Source organism: Rosa chinensis, chromosome 5 (assembly GCF_002994745.2).
Source record: "Rosa chinensis cultivar Old Blush chromosome 5, RchiOBHm-V2, whole genome shotgun sequence".
NCBI classification, from domain to species: Eukaryota; Viridiplantae; Streptophyta; class Magnoliopsida; order Rosales; family Rosaceae; genus Rosa; species Rosa chinensis.
This window is the reverse complement of record NC_037092.1, coordinates 11,675,001-11,684,447: the sequence shown is the minus strand read 5'-3', so window position 1 is coordinate 11,684,447 and position 9,447 is coordinate 11,675,001. Positions and strand designations below refer to the sequence as shown.

The following is a 9,447-nucleotide window of genomic DNA, read 5'->3' as shown; positions in this document are numbered from 1 at the left end:
ATGAGGGCTAGTGGAAGGTTGAATTAATCTCTTGTTCAGGAGATCTTTAATATCTTTTCTAAATTCTTTTTGATCTTCCTCTTTGTAATGAGGAATGGCTTTAATATGACAGATAGCATTCATATCATGTAATCTTAATTCACAGACCACTGGGTCTTTTTCCCAAAACTTCTGAGGGTCTACATCGATATTCTGTTAGAGTAGTTTCTTGATTTTTTCAAGAGTTGGAACTTTCTGAGACTCAAGCTTATTCTGAAAATGCTTGAGGTTATGCTCATGGATGAAACTAGTTTCTTCATCTTCACTAGTTTCTTCTTCTTCTTCTTCTTCTTCAGAAGGTTCTTCAACAAGTAATTCTTCTTGTTGCTTGATTTGGAGTATCGGTTCGAATTTGGGTTTGTAGGGGGTAAGATCACCACTATTCGGTTGCGATCTCTGATACTGAGTAGTAAAACCAGGACTTACTACACTTTTGGCCTGTGTAAGTCGGTCTGCCCAGAACACTCGTTCCCTTTTTCTGAAGCCTATCGCTTCTTCATCCTGAATGAATCTCTGTTGGAGAATAAAATCATTTCCCAACAGGAAATCTGATCCTTGGCCTTCAGATTGCCAAACATTATGGATGATAAATATTCCTCCACCAATGGTGATACGAACATTTTTTGCTACTTTATTCATGGTGAGATGGCTTCCATCAAAAGTAACACCAGTAGCTGTCTTTTTCTTATCTTCTTTCCAGAGTTCTTCTGGAATTGCAAATCTCTTTGCAACTGTAAAGCCTGACCCATTATCTACAAAGACATGTAGATGATATTTTTTGTGATCAGGGAATTTTAGTCCAATCTCTATGTAGTTGCTGTATCTACTAGTAGAGACGACTTTCGATTGTTGAAGCTCATTTTCTTGAGCTTGTTCCTTTGGAATGAACGGTTTACATTCTTCTGGAACAATTTCTAGTGGTTCAACCAATTCAAAATTTTCATTTTCATCGATTTTTTCTTCATCGATGATTTCTTCCTTTATTTTTGAGGAAGATGGTTCCATAATTTCTTGGAACAAGGCTTCTACCTTTTTCTCTTTTTGTTCAAAGAAATATTCTTCATATTCTTGTTCTACCAATTGGCTGACAAGGCCATTCTTGGTTTTCCTTCTTGCTTCAGCTATGAAGCATTCTTTGTGATAAGTCTTTTTTGACTCTTCACAAAACATAGGGAGACCATTCTTTTCATGACATAGGCAGTAGTCACAAACGAATGTACCAGGGTTCACCTGATAAGAAGACGTTAAAGATTCTGTCTTACTTTCTTCCCAGTTTTTGATCCTTAGAACATTCATCTGTCTTGATTCGAAGTATTCTACTTCAGAATCTGACTCAGATTCAGATGAATCTTCTTCTTATTCTTCAGACCAGGCAGAGTAAACTGTCATGTCGTCATTTTCATCATCAGAATAGGCTATTTCGTAGCCTTTCATATTTGCTATTTCTACTATATGCTCATATTCTTCAAAGAGAGCTTTAGTAGATCTTTTACCCTTTTCCGGGCATTCGTTGGCATAGTGCCCTTCAGCTTTACATAACCAACATCTGCAAGCTTTCTTGCTTGGTTGTTAATGCTGATGAGTATTCTTCTTTTTCTTGAAGAATTTCTTTTTAGGATCTTCATCCTAATGTTTCTTGTAATTGGAACTTTTCTTGAATTTCCAATCTTTTTTCTGATTACTCTTTTTGAATTTTTTAGAGTAGTATTTTTCTTTCTTCTTTCTGTGGAATTTGGATTCATGACATCCCCAGTTGGTCGGCATATCCAGTATTCCATAGCAGAAATTTTCAACTCCTTTGAGTTGTTTCTTGGCCATCTTAGCTCTAAGATTGGCTTTGCATTGTTCTTTTAGTAATTGCCTGATTCTATTGGCAATTCCTCCAACTGAAAATCTTTCAATTGGTTTTTCAGCTATGCTTTCTCTCACAGCTGTTCTCCATGGTTCAGGGAGTTTTCTATGCAACAGATTAACTAGATCAGTATTTTCTAGTTCACCAATTGTACAGTAATATTCTTGAAATTCATTCAAGTATTCTTCAAAATATCTCATGTCACAGATTTTGAGAGCATAGATATTTGATTTGGCCGTTTCTTTAGCCTTTTCACTCAGATTTGAAAGATCTCCACAGAACTGATCGTACAGAGGTACTGCAAAATCATACGGAGATTTCGAAGTTTTGATCCTCCAGCCATTCTTTTCCTCTGGCTGTCTCTTTGAAAGAGAAGTACTACTTTTTTGCTACTCCTGTGAGAGTAGTTTCGAAGTACATTTGAAGATCGGGAGCTTCAAATTTTTCGAGGGTAAGAGCAGATGCCATCATCAGGCTGTCTACCCATTGGTCAAGAGTTTTTCTCTTGTCTAGAGCTTTATCCAGATCTAGCCATATTCCATAATTGGAAATTGGTACTCTGGGTATCTTGTCCTCTGGGACAAATCTTTGAGAATTTCTTTCTCCATTTTTGCCCGTAGGGGCTTTCTGAAAAGGAAGTTTTACTTTTCCTTTCTCTCTTGTGATGACTGTTTTGGAATTGGAGCTTTCTCCATCTTCCATTTCAATATCTTGATAGGGAAGGAGTTTTCTTTCCCTTCCAAGTTTGAACCTTTTCATTTCTTCGATTAGTTTTTCTAATCGTTCAGGATTTTCGCAGTTTTCTGCTTCAGCATATAGTTCATAGAGCTTTTGTGCTCTAAGCATATTGACTGGTCTGTTCAGATCAGCTTCTAAATCTTCTTCAGTAATGGACTCTGATGGTTCTTCAGAGTATTTGGTACCACTAACACTAGCTTCTCTAGTGCTGTAACTTCTTCTAAGAAGGTTATTATTTATCCTGATGTTCTCAGGACAGACGTCACTTTTTCTGTGATTGTCAAATTTTAGACTGATATCTCCAGTCTTTCTGCTTTCATATATTGCCGCTTTGGCATTTTCTGCTGGTTTTTTCGGACCAGATAATTTCCATTCAATCGGGAAAGTTACTTCATTCCAAGTAACCTTGTGAATCTGTTGTGAATGGTTCTTTTGGCTGGTGAGGAAACCAGTAGTAAGACCTGGGATATTTGATATCCTGGTTTTAGGTTCTACTGTGGTACTCATCAATTTATAGTATATTCTGTATACTATAGCCAGTTCTTGCATATCTTTTTTCATGGATATGCCATCTGTCTTGACTCTCAGTCTTAGACAGTGAGCTGCATCTTTCAAGCTGGTTGAGAAATTTGGGAAGCAGTTGAAATAAGCCACTTGATTGCACAGAGATGCCTCAAGGGTTCCCAACAGACTAGCTTGAAAATCTGTTAGTCTATTGTCTTGTAAGACACATAGGACTGAACAATTTATGCCTTCTCGAGCCAAGAGTTTTATGCCTACTTGGACTGCTCTAATATGCATAAATTGATAATTTTTTGTTCTTGCTCGGGCAACTTCTTCAGGAGTGATCAACAGAAGATCTGTCTCTCCTGTTGTTGAGGGGGTTGTAAATTCCAATAATTTGAAGTGGTGGCTGTCCAACACATCAAATTTTCCCCTTTTATAGATTTGCTTGAAATCTAATTTTGGAATTGAGGCGTTTTTTACCTCTTGTTCAATTTTGTTGAATTCGAATTCTTCAGCATTTAGGAGTTGTACTCCTTTCTTTTTCCTGAAGATGCTCATCATTTTGACATCTCGAGTTTCTTTCGGATTTTCATACCGATTACTAGTAGAACCAGCTGATGGATCCAGAAAAATATCATGCTTGGAACAGGATTCTTTTCTGGTCCATTAGTTTTCTTTGTTTTTACTGTAGGCACTTTCTTGTCCTTCAGTATATTTTTCATAGAATCCAGCGTTTTTTGCTGTTCATTGATTTTTCTACTAACACTTGTTAGTCTTTCTTCTTCCGTTTTTGGAAGTTCCTTGATATAATCCAGTTTGTTTTCCAATTTTTCTAATTGGTGGATTATAACAGGTATTTTTTCTAGATGATCTTGATATCTAGATATTTCTTTCTGCAGGTTCTGATATCATCAGAGGATTTTAATAGAGAATTCAGTCTCTCTATTATTAAATTAGACATTGTCCCCATTGGGAATTCCCCTACTGAGCTATTTTACGAGCTCTGATACCAGTGATGTGCGGATCTAACCAATGCTCAAATAATTAAGAGGTTTTTGTTCCTCTTCAAGTATATATAAGAGATTGTCAATATCTTCTTCTATTTTATAGATCCTAGTTTGGAGTCTATAAATAATATTCCAGTAGTTGGGAGTTTCTCTGTTAAGACTTTCTCTATAGTCTTTCAGTTTTTTCAATTTTTCTCTTTCTTTCTTCAATTCTTTGCTAGTGTTTTTACAAATAGCATTTAATTCAAGTATGTCAACAATCGAAATTATGAATAGTAAGGTTTTAACTGTTTACCGTCGAATAGAGGATGCAATTTAGCTGCAATTATATCTAGACAAATAAATTCAAGATGGGCCCACCACGTTTCATCAAAAAAAAAATTAAAAAAATAAAAGAATAGTAAAAGTAAGAGAGAGGGGTATTAATGGGATAAACATTAAGTGAAAAGAATAGTTGGGAGAAAAAGAGAAAACTTTTGTGTGATTGGGGTTGAAAATGAGTTGGTGGAGTGTATGGGGTTGTATTTGGTATTCTATGGGTAAGTGGTCATTATCTCCACGTTTAATAGGGTCAGTGCCCTGTAGAGGGGTGGCTTTCTACAATAATTGTCTCAGTTCAATTTTGTGTGTGGCTTCTTTGTATATAATAATGGTGGGGACCACCAGCTGACCTCTAGCCGGAACCAATGCCAGAATGCAGTATGAGCAACTGGGTCATGCTAGAATGAAGAACCCATTTTCTGGGGACAATCCACATAGAACTGGAAATTCACATAGACACAGTCTATGAACTATCCGTAGTTCTTCCACAATGCCAAGTCTGAGACCATCCTACGATGATTTCCTCAACTTTAGGCTCCTTCTTCTCCTCCTCTTTGTAGGGGTCGTCAACAGGTCGGGCCGGGCGCGGCCCGGCCCATTCATAGCGGGCTTGGGTCGAGCCGGGCTTGGGCCGAGCCGGGCCGGGCCTTGCTATATTTTTAAATAATTGCGGGCCGGGCCGGGCCGGACTTTATTAAAAATCAAAGGATCCAAGCCCGTCCATATAAAGCGGGCCTTGCGGGCTTTTTCGGGCCGGGCCGGGCCTTGCTGGCTTTATTTATAAATAAATATTCAAAGACACAAGTTTTTTTTTTTTTTAATCAAGCTTTGGAAATTCAATGGATAATGATCAAATACAACCAAAGATAACAAATCTATATAACTATATTGTACCCAAAAAAAATCTATATTTATATATAGATACTAATTTATTGATAAATAAATTTTTAAAGACACTAATTTTTTATAAATCTATATTTATACATCATATACTCCAAAGAGCTACATATAGAAATTCAAAGAAAAGGAGAAACCGACCGTTGGATGAGTTTATTACAATAAATTATGAGTGTGGTAAAAAATTTAGCCAATTTCACCATATTTTCGAATCCGATCGGATTGGTCAACCGTAGTCACTTATATGTTTTATTGGTTGACCGATGGCGTGGAAACCGCGAAACATGCTTATTTTTTCACATCACGTTTGTATATATTCCATCAATGGATGTGCGTTGACATAAGATAAAAAAAATTAATTTTAATTACGAACACATTGATCTATACCAATTTTATTCCTAAAGTTGTATGACTTATACATTGCATTTAAATTGTTTAGGTTCATTCTAAAGCAACCATGAAGTAGAAAATGAATTCGGAGAAACCAACCGCTCGATGGAGAGATTGTAATGTTTTATGGGGGTTGTAGAAAATCTAGCCAATTTGGTTCTCGTTTCGATTTCGATCAACTACGTCAAACGTAGTTACTCTTATAAACCTATATTTATATATCATACACTCCAAAGAGCAACCCCTATCAATTCAAAGAAAATGGAAAAACCGACCGTTGGATGAGTTTATTACAATGAATTATGAGTGTGGTAAAAAATTTAGCCAATTTCACCATATTTTCGAATCCGATCGGATTGGTCAACCGATATGTAGAATATATATATATGCACATTAGCACATATTTTATATAGAAGTATAAGAACTTCCACACACACACACACATATAGTTATATATATATATAACACACACACATATATATATAAACACACACACAAATATATATATATCTATATGTGTGTGTGTATATATATTTATAAACACACACACACACATATATATATATATATCTATATTTATATATATATATAACACATATATATAAACACACACACACACATATATATATATATATATATATATCTCTATATATATATAGACACATATAGATATATATATTTGTGTGTGTGTTATATATATCCACACACAAATATATATATCTATATGTGTCTATATATATATATATTTATAAACACACACATATCTACATATATATATAAACACACACACATAGGGGTCGTCAACGGGCCGGGCATTGCTATATTTTTAAATAATTGCGGGTCGGGCTTTATTAAAAATCAAAGGATCCAAACCCGTCCATATAAAGCGGGCCTTGCGGGCTTTTTCGGGCCGGGCCTTGCGGGCTTTATTTATAAATAAATATTTAAAGACACAAGTATTTTTTTTTTTTAATCAAGCTTTGGAAATTCAATGGATAATGATCAAATACAACCAAAGATAATAGATTTATATAACTATATTGTACCAAAAAAATCTATATTTATATATAGATACTAATTTATTGATAAATAAATTTTTAAAGACACTAATTTTTTATAAATCTATATTTATACATCATACACTCCAAAGAGCTACATATAGCAATTCAAAGAAAATGAGAAACTGACCGTTGGATGAGTTTATTACAATAAATTATGAGTGTGGTAAAAAATTTAGCCAATTTCACCATATTTTCGAATCCGATCGGATTGGTCAACCGTAGTCACTTATATGTTTTATTGGTTGACCGATGGCGTGGCAACCGCGAAACGTGCTTATTTTTTCACATCACGTTTGTATATATTCCATCAATGGATGTGCGTGGACATAAGATAAAAAAAAAAAAAATTTAATTACAAACACATTGGACTATACCAATTTTATTCCTAAAGTTATATGACTTATACATTGCATTTAAATTGTTTAGGTTTATTCTAAAGTAACCATGAAGTGGAAAATGAATTCGGAGAAACCAACCGCTTGATGGAGAGATTGTAATGTTTTATGGGGGTTGTAGAAAATCCAGCCAATTTGGTTCTCGTTTCGAATTTGATCAAATAGGTCAAACGTAGTTACTCTTATAAACTTATATTTATATATCATACACTCCAAAGAGCAACCCCTATCAATTCAAAGAAAATGGAAAAACCAACCGTTGGATGAGTTTATTACAATAAATTATGAGTGTGGTAAAAAATTTAGCCAATTTCACCATATTTTCGAATCCGATCGGATTGGTCAACCGTAGTCATTTATACGTTTTATTCGTTGACCGATGGCGTGACAACGGCGAAACGTGCTTATTTTTTCACATCACGTTTGTATATATTCCATCAATGGATGTGCGTGGAAATAAGATAAAAAAATTAATTTTAATTACAAACACATTGGACTATACCAATTTTATTCATAAAGTTGTATGACTTATACATTGCTTTTAAATTGTTTAAGTTCATTCTAAAGCAACCATGAAATGGAAAATGAATTCGGAGAAACCAACCGCTCGATGGAGAGATTGTAATGTTTTATGGTGGTTGTAGAAAATCCAACCAATTTGGTTCTCGTTTCGAATTCGATCAACTAGGTCAAACGTAGTTACTCTTATAAACCTATATTTATATATCATACACTCCAAAGAGCAACCCCTATCAATTCAAAAAAAAATGTAAAAACCGACCGTTGGATGAGTTTATTACAATAAATTATTAGTGTGGTAAAAAATTTAGCCAATTTCACCATATTTTCGAATCCAATCGGATTGGTCAACCGCAGTCACTTATATGTTTTATTGGTTGACCGATGGCGTGGCAACCATGAAACGTGCTTATTTTTTCACATCACGTTTGTATATATTCCATCAATGGATGTGCGTGGACATAAGATAAAAAAATTAATTTTAATTACAAACACATTGGACTATACCAATTTTATTCATAAAGTTGTATGACTTATACATTGCTTTTAAATTGTTTAAGTTCATTCTAAAGCAACCATGAAGTGGAAAATGAATTCGGAGAAACCAACCGCTCGATGGAGAGATTGTAATGTTTTATGGTGGTTGTAGAAAATCCAACCAATTTGGTTCTCGTTTCGAATTCGATCAACTAGGTCAAACGTAGTTACTCTTATAAACCTATATTTATATATCATACACTCCAAAGAGCAACCCCTATTAATTCAAAGAAAATGGAAAAACCGACCGTTGGATGAGTTTATTACAATAAATTATGAGTGTGGTAAAAAATTTAGTCAATTTCACCATATTTTCGAATCCAATCGGATTGGTCAACCGATATGTAGAATATATATATGCACATTAGCACATATTTTATATAGAAGTATAAGAACTTCCACACACACACACACACACACACACACAGATATATATAGATATATATATATATATATATGTGTGTGTGTGTTATATGTATATATATATATAACACATATATATATAAACACACACACACACACACACACACATATATATATATATATAACACACACACAAATTTATATCTATATGTGTGTGTGTGTGTGTGTATATATATATATTTATAAACACACATACACACACATAATATATATATATATATATATATATATTTATTATTTTACGGGCTGGGCTTAGTAGGCTTTTACAGGCCGGGCCGGATTTTTGCGGGCCGGCCCACTACCCACCGAGGCGGTCTTTTTAACGAGCCGGGCCGGGCTTTTAGCCCTCAGGGCCGGCGGGCCTCCATCGGCCCACTTGATCCGCGGGCTTTTTGATGAGGCCTACACACACACACACACACACACATATATATATATATATAATATTTTACGGACTTTTACGGGCCGGATTTTTGCGGGCCGGCCCACTACCCACAGAAGCGGGCTTTTTAACGGGCCGGGCCAGGCTTTAGCCCTCAGGGCCGGCGGGCCTCCATCGGCCCATTTGATCCGCGGGCTTTTTGATGAGACCTACCTCTTTGACAGAGTTCACATTGACGATCGCAGCATGCTTGATGCTTTTTTCTGAGAAGAGTTATGAGCAAAACCACATGAACATCATTTCCTTTTACTTCAATTTGGAAGTCCTTTGCCAGTGACCCACCCCTGTTATTTCCGTGAGCACCCAAATGTTTTTTTTG

The 9,447-nt window shown here is 35.3% G+C and overlaps 1 long non-coding RNA gene across 1 annotated transcript in view; it reads right to left on the bottom strand.

Annotated features, from left to right (window-relative positions):
- Positions 1-8,872: 8,872 nt before the first annotated feature.
- Positions 8,873-9,447, bottom strand: part of LOC112164594 — a 1,274-nt gene continuing 699 nt past the window's right edge. Inside the window, exon 3 of the long non-coding RNA XR_002922392.2 lies at positions 8,873-9,412. This is a non-coding gene — a long non-coding RNA (uncharacterized LOC112164594). The remainder of the gene's footprint in view (positions 9,413-9,447) is intronic.